This window comes from Coturnix japonica, chromosome 15 (genome assembly GCF_001577835.2).
Source record: "Coturnix japonica isolate 7356 chromosome 15, Coturnix japonica 2.1, whole genome shotgun sequence".
In the NCBI taxonomy this organism is placed as follows: domain Eukaryota; kingdom Metazoa; phylum Chordata; class Aves; order Galliformes; family Phasianidae; genus Coturnix; species Coturnix japonica.
Window position 1 is genome coordinate 123,078 of NC_029530.1, and position 20,452 is coordinate 143,529.

General features: G+C 42.8%; 1 protein-coding gene across 1 annotated transcript in view; it reads right to left on the reverse strand.

Annotated features, from left to right (window-relative positions):
* Window positions 1-398: 398 nt before the first annotated feature.
* Window positions 399-20,452, reverse strand: part of HIC2 (HIC ZBTB transcriptional repressor 2) — a 114,749-nt gene continuing 94,695 nt past the window's right edge. Inside the window, exon 4 of the transcript XR_004309016.1 lies at window positions 399-3,480. The gene's annotated coding sequence lies outside the window, so the exon portion shown is untranslated. The remainder of the gene's footprint in view (window positions 3,481-20,452) is intronic.

Below are 20,452 nucleotides of genomic sequence, written 5' to 3' on the forward strand. Positions count from 1 at the left end.
ATGCTGTTTCCCTGTCCTTTGTGGAAAGGATCTGGGTCTTGCTAAGCGTAAGGGGTGCTAGATAAAGCCTTGTCTTTGGTTGAGTAGTGCATCATTTAGCAGAGGGAGAAGTGGTGCATAAAGCATTCCAAGGATGGAGGTTATCTGCATGCTGTGTGTGCTGACATACTTGTGAATGAGGGATGCCTATTTTCTTCCCTGTGGGTGTTGCTTTTTGACAGTGTGGCTGTTGAAGCAATGTTCTCACTTTCCACTCCAGTCCCCAAAAGTTGTGTTCTTGTAAAGAGCCAGTGTGGTGTGTGGTGGAATAGAGGAGGAGTGGAAAAGATGCCTTTCCTCCTTTGCTTGCTCTCTTTCTCTTTTTCTTTCTTTTTTTTTTTTTTTTTTTTTTTGGCTTTGTTACAATCCAGCTTTTTTTTTTTTTCATATTACTTCCTGCAATATGACAAGGACTCCAGTGGATTGCTATGGCAACTGGTTAGCCATGCCTGCATACTACCATTTGAAGGCTCACAAAGGAGGGAGAGAAGTGATAATGATGCAAACAAAGAGAACAAACTCCCAGTAACAGCAGTACCACTGCTTGGCTTCATTACACTGTGGAGGATGATGGAGAACATGAAGAATGAAAGCTGGTATTGCTACTCAGGGCCAGAAATGTTTGTGGAGCACCAGGAGAGATAAATCACGCTTTCCTGCTCTGCCCTCCCTCTGCAGCCTTCATTACAAGCAGACGTATAGCAGATATGTTTTTGTGTAAATATAGGTGGACTGCTAATTTTAGGGGAGTTGGGGGAGCTACTGTGGGAAATCAAGGATGCAAATGTTCCATTATTGGAGCTTGACAGTGATGAATGGAGAGGGGAAGAGGGGCTGCATGATGGGGTTTCTCCTCTGGGTACTTCTGTTAGTTGGTCTGAGCCTGTGTCTGTGGCTTTGGGGAGTGTGGGGCTGGAGGGAGAAGCATAGCCCAACAAAAATACCTCTCTGGCTTGAGGCAGTAAGAGCTGACAATAAGGTTCATCTTGTGTGTAATAAAACTGGGCAGGAATTCCTAAATATCTGGCAGAGGAAGCAGGGAGATATGGGGAGAATCTGTTCTTCCCTGCATGATTCACCCTGATCCATCTGCTATGTTGAGCGTCCCTCTTGTCTCCTAGCGGCAAGCCCATATGGTAATTGCTCCTCCTTGTGACTGCAGGAAGCCAGTTTTTTTGCCAGAGATGAAGGGGGAATATGCAGCAGGAGGGAGGGAAAGGAGGAAAGAGGGAGGGGAGGTTAGTGTGGCTCTTAGGACCAGATGTCCCTGAACAGGCTCCAGCCTCCTGGGGTGGCTCATTGTGTGCCACCCTGGGTCAGACCTCTGCTACTTTTCTCTGCTTTTCTCATCCTGGCTCAGTAGTTAATGTCCTTGTATCAGGGCCCACTTGAACCTGGCACCACTGTTAAAAATTCTGTGCACTTTGATCCCCCTTGAACTTTGGGATTAACTAGGTGAGTGGATGTTCCCAAGGCACAGGCAGTGGAGGCCGTCTAGCTGTTTGTGAAGTGTCAGGGTAGCCTGTCTGAATGTGCCCGTGGCCCAGAAAGACATGCTGGGTACAGGGGAGTTCAAAGGACGTGCCTGTCAAGCTCAGGTCCTAAGCTGAAACATCCCAGAGTCCAGCATAAAGAGGATGACAGCTAGTGCCTTGGTCATGTCTTTCTTCTGAAGATCTCCATGAGCCATCACCTGCTTCTGTGCTTTACTGAGAGCAGATTTCCCCTAGTCTTCTATGGGGTTGCATTGGTGCACGAGGATGAGAATTTCACAGATCACCACTCTGTTAAAACAACACATTTCTTGCAAACCAGGCAAAGTGCTTGCCATGTGTCAGGCAGCTTTTTGAAAGCGCTCATCTAGTACAGGAGCAAGACCAGAGAGCAGAAAAGGTGACAGCGAATGCTAGAGAAAGAGGCAGACTTGCTCTTCCCTAAAACATTGCTGTCTTTGTAAATGATTGAAAGCTGCTGAAGGACAATGTGCAATGAACAAAACATGAATTTAGCAGTACTTTCACCCAGTTCTAATGACTTAGAGCACTGCACAGAAAATCACATGGTGTTGTTCTGGGGCTCCAGTTCTGATAGTAATGTTTGCAGATGCTTACTGAACTGACAGCCAGCAGAGGCTGCAGAAGTTTGTTGCAGCAGTGACAGGGCCAGCACATCTGTGGTGTGATTCTGTGTAGAGTGCTCTGTGTAGATGAACCTTTAAAGTATGTATTTTCTACAGAATTGATGGCATCTTTTTTTTTAGCATCCTCTTTGTCTTATTCTAGGCAACTACACTGCAGAACTGCAGCTTAGCTAACTATGCTGCATTGTTCACTGTCATCTACAGAACTCCTGTGTTCACAGCCCATAGCATTCTGTGTTATGATGACTAGTATTGAATATGTTTTCCAGAGACTTTGTCAGTCTTAACGTAATGAAAAAATTAGAGAGCTATCTTCCCATGAATGATTGAGTGGATTTGAGTTACCAAAACGAGAGCGCCTGTAATACTGCATACCCTCCAGAGCTCCACAGTAACGCATTGCTGAAGTCATCGGGAGGCTGCTCTTGGCAGGCTTGCTGTTTGCCTGTAGTAAGTCTATCTCATCCTGTTGCTAGGTACAGGGCCTTAACAGACTTATCAAAACTGATACACTAAGTGAAAGATTCTCACTACTGATTCTTTCCTCTGCTCCGCTACAGCATGATACATCAGTATGGTATCCCTCCAGCTATGTGATCTGTGCCCCAAATGGTTATCACCACAGTCTTCCTGCTGTCATGTAACTGGGTACTCTTTCATGTATTAAGGTACTTCAGAAGTTTGGAGATGTGGTTCCTGTGCATCTTCAGAGTGGCATTTGGGGTTGAAAACAAGAAACAGGGCCAGCCTCCTGTCTTTGCCAGTGGTGATATTGGTATGACTAAAGTAGCAAGATGGAACCTGAGTGACTGTGATGGTAATAACTACCTAAATACATGTTTGACTTTATAAAGAACTTTGAGCTGGACCCAGCTCTACGAAGTGTTCTGTATTAGTCTTACTGCTGTACTCAAGCCCCTTTCAGTGTGGTAGCTATGTAGAAACAGTGGATTCAGCGCTGAAGTGCTGCAGTGGCTGTGCAATGCTGGCTCCAAAGCGCGGTGCTGGGCATCTCTACAAGAGCCAGGCTTTGAGTGCTGATGTTGCGTTCTCATGAAATTCAGCATCCTTCCAGAAGTAAACTTCAACTCTGTGTTATTTTCTTTTGCCAGTTTCAGTACGTTATTCCATTTGTGAGGCTGTATTACGCTCCCTGTGGTTGTTAATTAAACATGCTGGAAAGTCTTGTGCTTTTGTTTTTCACCAAAGGCCTTGAGCTGGCTGGCACAAAGGGATGCAGTCTGCTGACTTAGGTGTAGGAGGCCGTGAGTTCAGGTTCCATTCCCTTTCTCATCCTTTTTCTAATGAAAAAAAAAAAAATAAAAAGAAGAGAAATGTGATCAGAAAGCAGGTTACAAATACAAAAATATAGAAAATGAGGTGTTTGCTGCAGAAATGGAATGAAGTTGGTACACGCAGAGCCTTGAAATGGGCCAAGTTAAATAAGCATCAAGTCTTGATGACTTGGCCCCTTTTTTCTTATGTTAATACACCCACGTGTGGGATCTCAAAAGGGTGAGCCAATGTAACTCTAATTGTGTCTTATTTATCTTGGCTGCTTAAACAGCTCACCATGCTGTAACTTGGCCCCTTCTGCAGTGATTGCATCTTTATACAGTTGACCTTTTATTCCCCCTCCAGTTTTTTTTTTTGTATATGCTACAAGTTTTCATGTCAGATATAATTATCTGAACCCCCGTAGGCTGTAAGGATAAGGTTTCAGCTGTTTTTGGCAATGAGGTTCTTTCCCAGGGCTGCAGATGGTTTAGGTGAACCAGATGTACTCAGATAAGTTTGTTGCAATTTCTTTGTTTTTCTGGTTGTGCTTCAAAGGGTGGCCCTTGTGCTTCGGGGTTAGTTGCCTTATAAACTATAACTTACACTTTTGTGTTTGTGATGAGTGCATTTTTTTTTCAATGAAGTTTGACATAAACCATCCTGTTCTTGCAGGTTCCTCTCTAGAACTCAAGATGTGACGGTTGTGTGTGTTTGATTGTATGTGAGTGCTTGGACTAAGGTTGAAAAACAAAGTATTACAAGATGTGTGGGATTCCAGAGGAAGCTCTGCTGCTGCAGTACCCTATCACTGCATCCAGATCCATGTAAGGGGCTGCATTGCTGATACCAGGCTTACCTGAGAGGTAAGGACTGCCTGGGCATCAGTCCTTCACTGAGCAGACAGCCCTGACTCCACCCAGCTGCTCCTGCAATTGCATCTTAGCCTGATTCTTACAGATTACTGATGGTCTGGAAAGTAGACATATTAGTGATCTGGTTAATTCATTCTTGTTTATTATTACTGTTTATACTGAGAAACTACAAATTGCTGTCTCAGGTCAACTTTCCCCCTTCCCCCAAGCACTTGAAAAGCCTGTGGGCAGGAGGCTTTCTGTTTTAATTTGGCTTCTATCTCACTAGACAAAAAGAGAGAAAAAATGACTTCTTGTGACTCCGGTTTTGCATGGGGCAAGAGGGAAAGGACAGAATGAGGGATTTGGCTGGAGCTGCACAAACTGGCTGTGTGGGAAGTATCATTTCTCCCAGAGCTGCTGCAGGGCTTGTATTGTAGGGAATCCTTGGTTCTCTCTGAGGCCTTTTATTATTACATTTCTCCATCTTAACATTCCCATGATTAGTTGCAGCAGCCTTTCTTTCTGCCGCTCTCACTCCATCTCCCTGGACTTAGAGCCACAATACCAATATCCGCTAAGAACAGCAGCATCATTTTAGAAGCAGAACACAAAATGTGGTTTAGTGGCAGCCCTGTTCAGCTGCACCACTTGAAGGGATAAAATGAGAAGTGTGAAGAGCTCATTGCCTTCTTTTTTTTTGTGAATGAATTGCTCTTTTTTCTCTTTTCTGCAGATGGCACAGAGGAGCAGACCCAGTTTCCATTAAAGCCCTGTTCTCTGGCTGACTTGTGGCCCATGCACTGAGCTGCTGAGCCAGAACTGTGCTGACTAAACGTGGTCAGAGCTCTAGTGCTCAGACCCCTCAGGAATTGGCTACTTTCCCCCCCATAATTTCATCTTTTTTTTCCTATTTTGGTGGTGACCAGTGGCACTTAATATGGGTCAAGCCTGGCAAACTGATCTCCATGGCAACCCTTAATGAATGCCATTGGCTCAGTGGTTCTATCCCTGCATCTCATTAAATTTCAATGACTTTCATGGGGCTCGGACATGTAATTAATATCAAACACATGGTATTCAGCAGGATAAGGTTTAACAGCAGGCAACTTGTGCAGTATCAGGAGACTGATGTGGGGGAGCAGGGGAAACATTTGGGCTCTGTCCCCAGACTCCCCAGGAACAAGCAGCTCATGGAAAAGAAGAAGGCAGAGCCTGGCTGTTGAGCACACAGCTTACCAGAGCCATAGAAGGGCTCTTTAGCCCTTTTTTCTGTGATGTAGACTGGGAGACAGATTCATGATAGAGGTTGATGCCAGCATGTCATAGTGGCTCTTAGTTGCTTTGTGACCAGTGGCCATCTTACTAAAGGCAATCTAGTCCCATTGTTATAGGAAATAGGGAATTATATTATATGTGCTGGACAAAAGGGAGCTCTCCAAAGGCCAGGAAGAGTGGAGGGGACTGCACAAGGCAGGCAGAAATTTCAGTTGCATACTTTTTAATTTATTTTGATCGTGTGTAGCTACAGCTTCCTCTGTGGTTTCTGTAGCATATAGCAAACTCTCCCTATCCCCTGCACAGCAGTACCACAGAATAGCTTCCAAGTTCTCATGAGAAACTACTGTGGACTCAGAAAAATCATGTGCTTATCATTAGACTTGAGAGAATGACACTGTGCCATGAAGGCAGTGCAGAAACCACCTGACCCTGTGCCATGCAGCTGTGCAGGGCCCAGAGTGGGCCCATTCTCTGGGGGAAGGGGTAGATGCCAAAGTACAGGGCAGAGTGGTGAGAAGTGATTTTTCTTGTTTGCTAAATTGAATTTGAATTTCCTAGGGTTTGCATGCCTCCAGCAAAGATCCCAATCACTTCAGCTGTATTAAAATCTTACAGCATCGTATCTCCCATGGACTAATGTTATCAGACATTAAATGAAACAAAAGGGAGGAGGAGAATGGAGGAAATAACCTCTGCTAATTACTAATGCAAAGTGAGTAATGAGATGAAGAAATGATGTGCTATCAGATACAATCCTGGGGTTTTTAAAACAAATTATTTCATCTTTAGCTGTATTGCTGCTATTCCCAGGGGAATAATATATGATTCTCACAAGGAAATGAGAGTATAATTCAGCAGCAGCTCTGGTGAAGTTATATGCAGTTTAATGAACGGTGAGAAGCTAAGATTGAATTATTGCCCAAGTGCTCCGTCAGGTTGCCTTGTATTGTTAGTCAGGATATAAAGAAAATTATTATTGACAATACTAGGGAGATTCATTTTGTCTGAGTGAAGGAGGTAAAGGGATATACTAAATATGTGATGTAGTGGAAGAAGTTCATCTTGACTGTAATGTGGAATGGGGAGGTCAGTCGTGTGTGGATCACAGGGATGGATATTTAATGTGTGTGTGACACAGCAAGGGAGGATTTCCTGACTAGGATGCATGGAGAGGACTGGGTTGGAGGCAATAGCAGTGGCTTACTATATGACCAGTAAATAGTGGCATGGAAAGGTTGCATTCAGGGATCCACATACCCACTAGAAAGAGCAGCAGTGGCTGGAGAGTGAATGGAATTTCCTACAGAGTTAATCTTAAATTCAGTCCTTCCCAAAGTCTGCCAAGAAAACCCAGACCTTTAAGAGTCTTGTAAATGGTAGTTTTACCCGACTGCTGCTCCTCCTCTCTTGCCATTAGGTGGCAGCATCTTGATGTGCAGCAGTGCTCCTGGAGCATTTACTGAGCCCTGTCATTTCAGGAGTCTCAAAGGCATCTGCAGAGGTTCGTGAGTCCAAACTCATATCACTTACTCCAACTAGGACGTACGATGCCCAGGTTCCTGGGTTCTGTAGGTTGTTCTGTAGGTTCTGTAGCATGCAGGTATTAATAAATCTCACGATTATTAATGAAGAAACTTGCACAAACACGTAACAAAGCTGAATTGCATAGGACTTGTTTTCTTAGGAAATCAGCCTATAAGTAATGGATACTTTGGATTGGGATTACTTGGAACATATCAGATTTCTTAATGGAGACTTATGTTAATGAGTGATGAGGACAAGAAAGAACTACATGGTGAATGGCAGTGCTCTGCAAGATTTGTCATCCAAACACTGATCTCTGGGCAGATTTCTGCAGCCCCATCAAATCATGTGCATTCTGTCCTCTTCCCACCTGTGACTGTTCCAGCAGCCTAGATGCAGACTGCAGTCTTGCTACCAGACACATACTGACACCGAGTGATCTGTGGAAGAGAGGTTTATCTTGAAATTTGGCAGCATAGAGAAGGAGATAATATTTGAATTGAACTGTGAAGAACTTGCCAAAATGCCCCCAGGTCCTTAACAAATCACAGCTTTTGAAGGACTAAGCTGCTTTTTTGGCTCGTGATCTAATAATTTGAAGAAACCCGTTGGAAATAAAAATTCATTTCTAATTGGCTTTGCAACCTTAGACTGATAATTCAGATCGGATCAGCATAGTGAAGATAGGCCCCCAAACTGTTATTCACGGACAGCCTTGAACAGTCTGTCTGGAGGAGCAGGTAACAAGAAGCCTGCAAAGCAGACCCTGTATGTGCAAGAAGTGCAGTGTGGCATACTTCAAAAGCAGGAGCTTTGGGCAGGCAGGAACCAGTGCCAAGAACTGCTGATCTTGGATTTGCCTGGTGGCAGCAGGGGCTGCCAGCTCTGAACACCCACAGGCAAGGACTTTTCTGAAGGATTGTTTCTAAGCCTGGAGATTTCAGCCAGTTTGCTTTTCTACTGCAGTTGTGACCACAAGGCCCTGTGCTCAGTTAAGCTAAGTTGATGCTGATTGTACTGCCAGCACATGGCATATTCTGTGCCTATATCTCTGCTCAGAGATATGATTTAGCAGAGGGTTGTTGGAGTTAGGGTACTATGGTTAGGCTGCGGTTGGACTTGATGAACTTGAGGTCTTTTCCAACCTGAGTTATTCAATGATTCCAATTACACAGGGTGACAAGGTTTCCCTCATCATTGTTCTCTTGCATGGAAGTGCAGGTTTATGCAGGACTTGGAAGCCTCTTTCTTTTCCTCACCAGTTTCGCAGGTGTCTATTCCTATGTTAGTTAAACCCATCTTGCATGTGTTACATTTTAACACCTCTAAGTAGTAAAACATCACACTGCAGGTGTTTGCTCTTGCAGAATGGCCAAAAATCAAAGAGCAAGAAAGTGGCAAATGGAGAGGGTTTCTATTAATGCAAGGAGAGATATGTATACGTGGCAGTGAAGAAGCATGTGTGCACAGACATACTTGAGGACCTATGTTGTGTCTGAAGGTTTATATTTATTATTCTAGTTTAGTTTTTCCTGCTTCTATTAGCTCAACTTGCTTTTTATGCATGCCTCATGGCGTTAAACATGCCCATTGATGTCAAGTAGAACACAGACACATTTAGGCTCATACAGTCTTTGAGGATGGGGCTTTTCTGTAGCCTATGAATGAAATACTGGCTTCAGGCTTTTTTTGTTGTTTTCTTTCTTTCTTTCCTTTCTTTCTTTTTTTCTTTTTTTTTTTTTTCTTTTTCCCTTCTGTGAAGAAAAAGATACATATTTTTAATATATTAGTACTGTTTGGTTAAAGGTTTTTCAGCTCTGTTTTGCTGTATTCTGTCCTACTTAGAGCAAGCATGCATTCAGAGTTGTGGAGAGGCAGTTGAATTGCTGCCTTGCAGTCATCCTACAGTCTGTATCTGTTCCCTGGCTCCAAATGAGTAGTGGATGCACTGATTTTTATTTCCAAAAGTCCTTCATTCCTTAAAATGCTGGGAACAAAGGAGACATGTTTGCCAGCACTGTACTCTCTAGGATAAGCAGATTTTGAGCCAACTTCTCTGCATTTTCATGCTCTTCTTTGATATGGGTTCAGAGCAGCTGCATCTGTGCCAAGCACTCAGTTCCCTGGTGGCCCAGGTGTATACCAACATCTTGGAGCAGCCCCTCTGGGACAGTCTGCTGCCCAAGTGTGTCTTCTGACAGGCTTAGAACAGACACAGGAGATAAGTTCCTACAGATGTTGCAGGAGGATGTTCAGGATTGTCTGCAGCTCTGGCTCATCTGTAAGGGAGGTATACAGAGCCTGATCTCCATAAGACCTGGCTTAAAAATTTGGCCCTGTTGAAATCAGCTGAGTTATTTAATTACTTAAGCTTGTCTCTGGCCAGCACCAAAGATGTATTGATTTATGGATGCCTTTTCAGCATATTCTTAATGCAATTGCAACCAACTTGTAACAGGACCATTGTTTCATTATAATCTTTTTATAGTCAGTACGGTTGTTCTTCTTTTGAAATAACTAAAAACTATGATTTAATTTATTATTATTATTATTATTATTATTATTATTATTATTATTATTATTATTATTATTATTATTATTACTATTATTTTTTACTGAATTTGGATGTTAGACCGGCTGCAGCAGGAATTAGCAACCAGGGAATTGGCAACATCATTTGTCAGTTGTATGTAGAATGAGAGGTGTGATCAGAGTTTCAGACACATTGCCAGCCACTGCACCCATCCTCTACTGAAGTGGACCTCACTTCCTGTGGACAGGATTCATTCTTATGTGATCTCATCTGAGAGAGCCAGAATAATTTTGTGCTTGACATCTAAGATGAGGTTAACTATGGAAACAGTAAAGAAATAATTTACTTTTAAACTGGATAAAGCAAAACAAAGTAAAGCCACTCTAATAACATCTTAGAACTCTCTGGTTTGTGTATAAAACTGGGGTTGCAGTGGAAGTACTTTGAAATGCAATTTAGCAAATCTTAATAGCTGAGCTGACTGTAAAATGTGTCTCTCAGTTGTCTCATTGTGCATTTAATGTATGACAGTGCTCAGTGGGTAAAAGTAGTCTGGTTAAGGTCACGTGCAGCCTTTGCCTTTTTTACCCAGTTCACAGGTGTGGTTCTGTTGTCTCTTAGCTACTTTAAAATATTTCATCGTTGGATTCACTTTCCAAGGTTCGAGAATTGCTGATGAGACCAAAACCTACAACTTTAGAGAGAATGTATCTGAAGAGTCAGCAGCGATGCGCTACTGCAGGCCTTCTGCTCATGCCTGTGGTAGGAGGTTAGTTTTTCCAGCCCAGCATAATGCAGCAAGTTGATGGAAAGCCAAGAGGGATGCAGGCTTGGCTAATTGGAGCCCTCCTGGGAGGATGTGAATTGCACAGTTTCCATAATGGCTAGAGAGAAAAGATAGTTTACATCCCCTAATGTAACAGCACTGGGATAAGATTAATAGCAGGAACACAGCAGCAGTGTCTGTCAGACACTTCTTTATTAAAGGAACTGAATTTTACAAATGATATTTTGCTGGTGATGGGTGCTGTTATTCAGTAGGCAAAATCCCTTCCCTGGGTCTCCCTTAACTTTCCTATCACCAAAGCCCAAGCTTATAATGGCCCAAAGAACGCAGGCTTTTCTGTTACAAGATGCAATTAAATTGTAGTCCAGCTCCAAAACTAAGCTGGAAGAGGAGTCACCTAAATGCACGATAGTCCATGGATCTTCTGCAGCTTCTTTACTCAGGGCTATCTGAGGAAAGTTAATGAAGAGTCATTGATCTGAGGCTTGGGGAAATTGACTAGATTTGTGTAAACATATCATTCTCTTCCATGTTTTGAGTGCACTGTACAGTCTGCCCATGCTCTCAGGGGTGCTGAGCTGTGTCTCAACCCTGGAGAATACTTGTTCTTTCAACTGGGACAATAAAAATTTGGAAACGTGTTACCTTTGAAACAAGTTACCTTTGTTAGGCAGATGTTGCCCTGTAATGGAGTAGCATAAGGTGCTGCAGATCAGTGTGCATGTGCCAAATTTGACTGGGAAACCTTAGCCCAGAGAAGCACTGTTGAATCAGAAACAAAATGGTAATTTTGCCATTCGCTATAGGAGATTTTTTGGGGGCCCAAAATTCAGAGTTACTGTGTGTCATTCTGTTGTCGCACTCTCTAGTTATTTATTAGAATATAATCTGTGGTGGTGTTTATAGCCATGGAAGGAAAAGAGCTTTGAGTCTCCACTGCTCTAAATAAGATACATACTTCCTCTGGTTTTGAGGAAAATCCCAATCAGCCACTTCTTATGATCAGCGCTGGCAAAAAGGATGTGTGTTTTTTGGCAGTCCTGTTGGCAGGAGATACCTTTTTCATATAAACTTTTTGGATTATCAGTAGATGCCAGCTCACTGTAGCTAAAACCTGGTTAAAGGCCTAATCCTGTGCTGAGGAAATTAAACTTCTAATGCAAAATCAAATAAGTTGTATGTGTGAATCTGTATCTCCTTCCTAAACAGATCTGCGTATCTATTGGAAGACATGGTACCAACAGCCCAGACCCCAGGCACTTGTTGTGCCAGAATAACTGCCATTTCTGACAGTTAGGTAAGCTTGGAGGCCTTATTTTGCTCTGTCCTGTTGTTCGGGAGGCTTGAAATGCTCCAAACTTAGCTTGGATCAAATCAGGAGATGATTTTAACATGCAATAACTGTCCCTGAATAATCCCTGTAGGTACTCTGTCATTCTTCAGGGAGAATTCAGTGGCAGCTGTGTTGTATCCTGTAACTGTGTGAAGGGAAACGTCTGAAGCCAGATTACAAGAAGTCCTGAGTCTGCCAGAAACAAAATACGTGCAATCGTCTGAAGAATTTTTCAGTGCAGTTGCAATGATTGCACACCTATAGAGCAAAGAAACTGAGGCTCTGGGGATGCTTTGAGCATAAAGACATCTATTCCTATTGGCACTCCATGTGTGCCTCCAGAGATAGTCATTTAACCACCTACCTGCAGTTCGTTCTTATGAGTTTGTTTCTTGCTGCAATTGCCTGAGTCATCTCAGACTGCTATTAAACTGAGCACATTTCTTTCTCTTATTTATTTTTTTAAAAAGGAGTGAACCACAACTCAATATTTATATCACTCAAGCTCAATTAAAATCACAAACAGAAAAAGTTCATGAATAGTCTGCATCTAATGAAGAGGCACACTTTCGTAACAGCCCATGTTCAAAAATACTTTTAACAACAAGAGTGAAGGATTTATGATGTAAGTATTCTAGTCATTAGAAAATTGGAGTTGTTTCTTTGGAGAAAACAAACGGCTCTTCCTAAGAGCAGTACGAACTCAGCAGCTGGCAGCTAGTCAGCCCCCCTGCAGTATGAATTAATGATAAAACTGCTTTCGTTCAGAAGGGAATTTTATTGGGCAGGATGCCGGGTACCAACACAATGAGGTCTCCAGATGCCCCTCCCCCTAGGGGTCTTCAATTATACTTCATAATGAGCACTGTTTCATTAGCGAGGAAAGAAAAAGTCAGCACTAATTAAAATTAAATTAGGACACTCAAGTTGTGTTGCACGGTGTGCTGAGATATTAATAAAAAAGAAGCTGCTTTGAACAAGTGTGGACTAAAGGGTCAAATGATAACAATTAAAATACTGAATGTTATGTCAGTGCTGGATTTTTAACACTCCAGTTTTGGCTGTGCATATGGAAAGGTGATGTCTGGACTGGTTTCTGTAAGTTGGAGGAGGCGCTGCATCTACATCTGTCAACATAACGTCTGACAGAACATTTTCCTAGAGCTTTCCAGAGTATTTCACATCACATGCATGTGCACATGTGCCTGCAATCTGATCATATATACACTGAGCTGGTGTGTGAAAATAAGATGTACACTGCATATGAAAACCCAGCATAAATTACTGCTGACATACAATAGCTGTCCTGCATGAGTGTAGAGAAGCAGGGCATCTGCAGTTACACATGTACACTATGAGATGAGCATGTGTTTTTGTATGTTTGTGGAATCATGGAATCGTTTGAGTTGGAAGAGGCTTTTAAAGGTCTCTGGCTCTGGAGCACGTTCTGGATGGCTTTGGAGCCTGTAGCTGGTTTTGCAGGATAGTTGCTATAAATGTTTCTGAGGAAAACTTGCTGCCCAGTTCAATTGAGGTGTTTAATTAAGTTGGCTCCAAAGATATTTGTGGAAATACTAAAATATGGTTAACCTTCAAAACTGATTAAATACATACGATGTTCACTAGGCAAATTATAATGAACATCTGTATGTTTTGTGTATGTACATACGTGGAACTTGCTGAACTGGTGAATGAGTATGAAATATTCAGCACAAATTGTCATCTGGAAAAGAATTTGTTCTTCTCAGTGAATACATTCTTGTACATTAGTAAAATTCTAGCCAAGGTGCTTCATGCAGCACACATCTGTTTGCCAGTAGAACAGTTACCAATGTTCACTGTGGTACATCAGTAGATCATGCATGAGGGTAGGGTGGAAAACACTACAGATATTTCCCTCATGTCACAGCCTCCTGCCAGGGGTTCAGGCCAACAGCCCACCCAAATGCCTATGTCTGGATCAATGTATTTCACATAATCCAGAAGGCTTCACCTCTGGACAGTATGACTTTTTGTGTGCAAGTGCTTTTCTGACTGTTAAGATAGTAGGTTCCTTTAAGCTTGCTGCTTCCATAAGTATTTCCTTTACTTTCTAAGTAATTCCTATAGCAGCAGCTACAAAACTGAATCCTGTAGAGGCTGTCTCTGCTTGTCTGAGGCAGAGCTGGCAAATACTGGAAGCCCAACACTGAAAGTTGATTTCTAACATTTTTTCTCTTTAATTATGTATTTTACAAGAACAGATCATGACGAGCCTGTAGAGATATGTTTTAATATAACTTACAATCCATTATGATGAGTAAACTTGGTTATGGCAGAGCACTCATTCCACGTGGGCTGTAACTCTCTGTGAGGCCAGTAACCTGCATTTCAGTAATTTCCTAACGTATGGCTTCACAAAGTCATCTATTTACGATCCTTTAAGTGCTCTGCCTCTTGAGTGTAGGCAAAACATGTGCTTACAGATCTTGTGGGCTTTTTTGTTTCTTTACTGGTTGCATTTGATTGTAATGAAATATACTTACACTGTACTTTCCATCCAGGAGGCAGAGGTACAGCTCAGATAAAACGTGTGCGACTTCACCACCAACACAGAAGTAGCTTAGAGGTGGGGCACAGCATCCACTGAACTCTACTCTCAGACCAGATTAAAGAATTTTTAGTCACTATGTTACTCCCTGTGTTTTAATCTCTGCTCAGTGAAGGTGCAAGCAGTCTGCTAGGGGATGAGTAAGCAGGCAGTACATTAACACGCATGCACAGCAGTTATTACACTGGCATGACTTGCACAGGCATTTTCTTGCTAATTCCTCGCACCTTTCACTTAACCTGCTGGGAACTGCAAAGGAACTCACTTTTGTATTTGTTTAATTTGGATACTGGATGATACAGATCTTTGGTCTGTCACCTAAGACCTTTCTGTCTCATTCAGTAACACAGCTCCTTCTTGTTGTACAGGAGTGCTTGGTTTTGCCTGCTGCAGCCCTTTCTTAATGGCAAATGGAGACTGTGTGTGCTTTACAAATCCCCTTATATGCACCCCTTTGGCAACCTCTTTTATGAAATTTTTATTAGTATGTTCAGCAATGTGCATGTCCTCAGGAATAACAAACAGCATGGAGAGAATATATAGCCATTCAGATGGTCCAGGGGCTTCTGAAGGGAGGAGAACAATGCTACTTAAAATATTGCAGGATGGCTTACAACCCTGAGGGAGGAGGTGTGGGGGAGGAGAGGAAGAGCAGATGGGCACAGTGTCCATTTAAGGTGGTCTGGCACAGTTATTGGTCAACAACAACAGGATTTTTATTTGGAGGCTCATTGCAGTCCCTTGCAACAGAGTTGAAGCTGGGGAGGTTATACTGATGCTGGCAGCCTTGGCTTTGAAAGAAATCACCAGGCTGTGCTGCTTGTATATCCCCAAATCGTATTTATGAGTTCCCTGCGCATTTTTGAATACAGATCTCTGAAGTCTGGGGAGCACAGAGCTTGTAGATAGGTTCCATAGGGGAAAAGGAGCCTTGTATCTACAGCAATGTAGGTATCTATCTACAGCTAGATCTTGGCTTATCTGCTCATTACTACCCTAATTTTCTACCATAATGGTGTCAAACTCCATAACAAATTAAAACTGCCTGTGTAAGAGTTCTAGTTTGTTTGCACAGTGATTTTTCTGTTAATCAGCATGGCAGCATGACATAACATCACGCATGAGAATTAAAGATTAGCTGTTTTTTTAACTTCAGTGTCTTCAGGTATATGTGTGTGAAAAGACAGGCAATGATGGTTTAATGGCAAAGAGAATGACCAGTATTTGTATTCCCTTAAGTGTGGAATGATGATATACTATTAAGGATTCAGTTCTTCTTGATGCTACAAGAATAATGGAAAATGAACATGACATCGAGCTTAGCTGAAATGGAATTTTTGGGGAGGAGCCATCACTTTTTATAATGTATGCCCCATCCATAGCATGATAAGTGGTGTGTCCCTGAGACTATTAAGCGTTCCATCAGAAAAAATGTCATTGCCAACCTTGACTGCCTGTGTGATGAGATTTGCAAAGAATGGTCTGATATTTTAGAGGTATACATGCAAAATATTCAACAGTTGGTTGTCTGCTGCCAGGAAATTGAATTTCATTCTTATTTACTGACCTCAGGAGAAGTCCTTCAGCTGTTCTGGGTTCCTTAGGCTGTGACAACAGGGGCTGTGACAGTCTGCCTTGTTTTTGTTGGTGTCTGGAGTGTACAGAGACAATGAACCCAGTGGAGCACAAAGATACATCCAGGCATGTACAATATCCAGCCACAAGAGCAGTCAAAATGGGTGTAACCCAACAGGAGGCTGGAAAACTGCCTGACACACTTGGCAAGTGATGTAATGCTCCATTCTCAGGAGGAAATTCTTGAACCCCTCTAGCAATGAACTTTTGGCCTGAAGCTGGAGCTTGGATTGCACAAGCTCAATAAATGTGTAATTATCAATAGCAGAGACACACCAAGCTCCTGTACAAGTAAGACCTGTTTCAGGAGTTGGGACGAAGCAAACATTGAGGCAGTGAACCTTGCAGGAGCCAGCTGCTCTGGAGGGGAGCAAGACTCTCATCAGGGCGTGGGCCCTGCGGGAGGTGGCTCCTGTCCAAGAAAGTGTCATTGGTCATCCTTGGGCATCATGGCAGCCAGTCAAGCCAGCAAAGCCATCAAACTTTCAGCCTCCTCCTCAGGTCTTCCCACTTTGAATTGGCTGCTTGACAAGTCTTTATTAATTCTGCTTTTACTTGAAGTCAGTGACTAATTTAGTTTGTAGCTTTGCCAGGTAGGAGCCAGACCTGGATGGGAAGCCCACAGCTATTGGGCTTTCTCTAAGGTGGTAAATGATGACATGCAGAGAGGGTGAATCTCAACTTCCATAAAACATCAGTCTCTGATCTTATTTGTTTCCTCTGTTCTTGAATTAGAGTGACTACTACATAGTGCAGAGATACCAGAATCTCTTTGATGGTAAAAATCTACCTAGAAGACATGTCTTCCTTTTCTTTCTTGGTTTGCTACACAGTTGACTCATTTTACACTTAAGAGCAGAGGTGAGTAATAGAGGAAGAAAGAGGGCAGTGTTTAAGACAGAAATTGATCTACCAGTCAACAAAGTAGTGAGATTAAGAAATGCCTGGAGACTGAATCCCAGTCCCAAACTGACAGGAGCTCCCTGTCAGTGTTGATTCCTTAGTTTTCAGAGGGAGGAGGTATGATGTGCTTGAATTAGTCATACTCCTATCTCCCTAGCCCCAGGGTTTGTTTTGAGGAACCTTCTCCTGCCCTGCCACAGGGAACCTGAATGGTATGTCCACTGGAGTTTTCTTCTCACGGATTGCCCCCTAGAACTCTGTATTTCACTCATCCTCCTTACAGCTTGGCCTTGTTTTAGTTAAGAATGAGGTTATCATCTTTATTAGCTTTAGTCTTCAGCCCTTGCTAAGGGCCACTGGACCCACTCTTCCTTTCCTTCCAAATGGAAGAATTCCATGGAAGAACTGCTAGGATGTTTTTACTCTTTGTTGTGCGCTGTGTGTGTGCAGTCATGCACATGTGTGGGTAAGTCTGAGAGTGCAAATCCAAGCACTGACACTACAGCCATGTCTTTTCCCCAGTCCATGTGCAATCCAGAATTTAATGAGAATGAAATGCCCGAACAGAGGCAAAAACAGTGAGCCTCTTTGGCCTATAGTAGACCTCAGCATAAGTAAGTGCTTGCAGCTACTTGTAAGAGCAGAGCAGTGTGAGCCAGTCTGCATAGGGGTGAGCTGAAACCAGCTGTTCCCAGGTTGGTTCAAGGGAATATTCTCATGGCTCTCCTTTTACCTATCCTCCCTTCCCACAGGTTTCATGTGGGAGAGAGAAACCCAGCTTTGCAATCAGAACGCTGTCGAATTAGTAGTAATTGGCAGTGCAATAATCTGCAATAATAGGAACAAGTGCTAGGGGGAGCAGAAGATCTGTTGGTCAGACACCCATCATTTAAACAGTAGGTGTTGCTAGTGGCTTGCTGCAGTGATTAGTAAAAGCCTTTAAACCTGGAAAACGTAGCTCTAAATGCATTTGAAAGAGACATGACTGTGTTTTAAAGCTTCCTGGGTGACTGGACCTATCTCCCCGAATTCTACCTAACTGGTTGCACTTACCTTAAATTACATGGTCTGTGGTCTTGTGAGGTGCTGTTTTCTCTGAGGGAAGCAACACAGTGTAATGGATTAACTCAGTTATTCACTCTCTAGTCTGACGCAGTAGCCCCGGGGGTGAAATACATAAGTTAGTTAACCAACAGGATGTCACAGAAGAGTTTATAAGACCTACAAAATATGAGATTTTTTATATCAGCTGCCCTGGTGAAATCTGGAATAATTCTGTCAGATAGAATTATTTTATTTATGCCATGTACAAAACCTAGCCTTAAAAATGTTTCCAGTAGAAGCTGTTTCAAAATGTCAGGAGTAATTTGGCCAGAAAATGGAGTCTAAGGCAATTTTTGTTGGGAGCACAGTTCACAGAGATGTATTTAAGCCAGCTGCATTTACTGGCTTGGGTCCACATATGTATCACTGGGTTGGACTCACAGCAGAGAGGACAATATGCTTATAAGCTATTTTGCTGCACTGAAAAGCACTATGGAGCCAGAAGGAGACAAGACAAGGCCTTCCCATCTCATCTCACCATCATGTGAGACTTGCATGTATTCACCTGAAAGACATTCTCCTTTGCTGGCCTGGCTGGTTTGGTTACAGTATGGTTGTGATATTAGCAATCACATGAGAATATTGGGTATTTATGTTCACTGTTGTACAGTTCCATGATTTCACATGTAGAATTACTAGAGCTGTCTGCTGAAAAGAAATTTTAGTACAAAAATTTTGGGAGCATTTGTTTTTTTCCACTCTGTAGGAAAAGTTCATTCTACTGCAATCCATCATTGGTTTGTTGCCTAGGGGCTTGGTCCTAAGCAGTATTAGGTCTCTCCACATGCCTGGAAGTTAATTCTTCTTCATTCTGCCAAGTGCCTACTCTTTTCTCTTTCAAATGGCTCTCAGTACCAACCACCTTATTCTTCTGTTGCCTTCTGCGTGCTCATATCTATCTGTTGCATCAGTAATCACTGTTGTGACAGCACTTTGCAGATTTTTCTTCCTTTGTTCTGTTGCAAAGTATTCAGTAGAGCATTCATTCATTTGATGAATGTATGATGTACCTTTTCAGTTTGGCAAAATGAAAGGTTGAGAGAATCCCTATAAATATTCCAGGACATGAGGAGGGGCAGTAAATGCCAAGAAAGGAGAGCAAAATGATGGAACAGCTCTCCTATGAGGACAGGCTGAGAGAGCTGGGGTTGTTCAGCCTGGAGGCTGCGAGGAGACCTGATAGCAGCCTGTCAGTATCTAAAGGAAAACTACAGGAAAGAAGGGGACAGACTTTTTAGCATGGTATGTGGTGATAGAATGAAGAGAAATGGTTTCAAGATCAAATAGGGTAGATTAAAGTTAGGTGTAAGGAAAAAATCTTTCACAGTGAGGGTGGTGAGGCACAGGAGCAGGGTGTCCAGTGATGTGGTTGATGCTCTGTCCCTCTGTTGCACAAATGATTGGTCCTAGAATAGTGCTTGCTGGTCTAAAGGCCTAAAGATATAAAGAGGGCAGCAAACATACATCAGGGAGTCTGTCTCTCGACAGAGCACTGTGGAGGGGTTCTCCCTTGTGCTCGAGGGAACTTGCTTGGACCAAGTGTCAGTTCTAAGCAACTTTGCAGCCTGTCAGCTCCACATCTGAAATGTGTATCGTAAGCCTATCTCCAATGGCATCTCACTGATTCTGAATTACTTTGCTGCTGCTCATGTACAACAGGAAGAGATGTATATTCTCACACCCACTGCTCACCTGTTTTTCTGTTTTTCACTTTAATAATTGTGCAAGTTGCCTGATAATTCGTCTAAAAGCCCTTACGAGACATTACATAATGTCCTTGGAGAAACCCTGTCTGCTGTAACACTGGATAGATTATTATGTAAAACTTTCTTTATTTTTCTCAGTTTGTTTTTGAGTAGGGAGTCAGGCTGGATTTCCACTTGGCTGAGCCTAAAAGGTTTTGGGTTTACTCTGGATTGCTCCACTATTTTATTAATCTCTGTAAGCTGTGCTGGAATTGGCCTTAGTATCACAAGTGAAACGAGTTTGGCAGGGCTGTCTGGAGGCTAGGAAGCACACCTGCCTGTGATGTGAGGTTCAATTTGGCTCAAGTGGCAACACTTAACTCAAGAAAGCCCCCAGTTCTACTGTGTTGATTTAATTAGTATCGCTGGACTAGCTCCATGTGATAAAACCTTTCCCAGTGCCCCTCAGGAGCACTAAGCTTTCTGTACGCTGAACAGATCATCAGGCAGGATTGCTGTGAGCTAGTCTGTTTTGAGGAGAATTAGTACAAAAAAGCAGACAGCAGCTTACCTGCTGCATCCCCTGCCATTGTCTTGTGTCTGGAGTGGCTGCTGAAGGTTGGAGGAATGCTGGCCCACTCTCTCCTCCTTGTGTTGCTCAAGACTCCGTAGTAGCCCTCTATGCTCTGAGGTCCTGATTGCCTTTGGATGACGCTAAGCTTTCAATGGAGGTCTGAAGACAGCTTAGGGATTAACTGGTAAAAGGAGC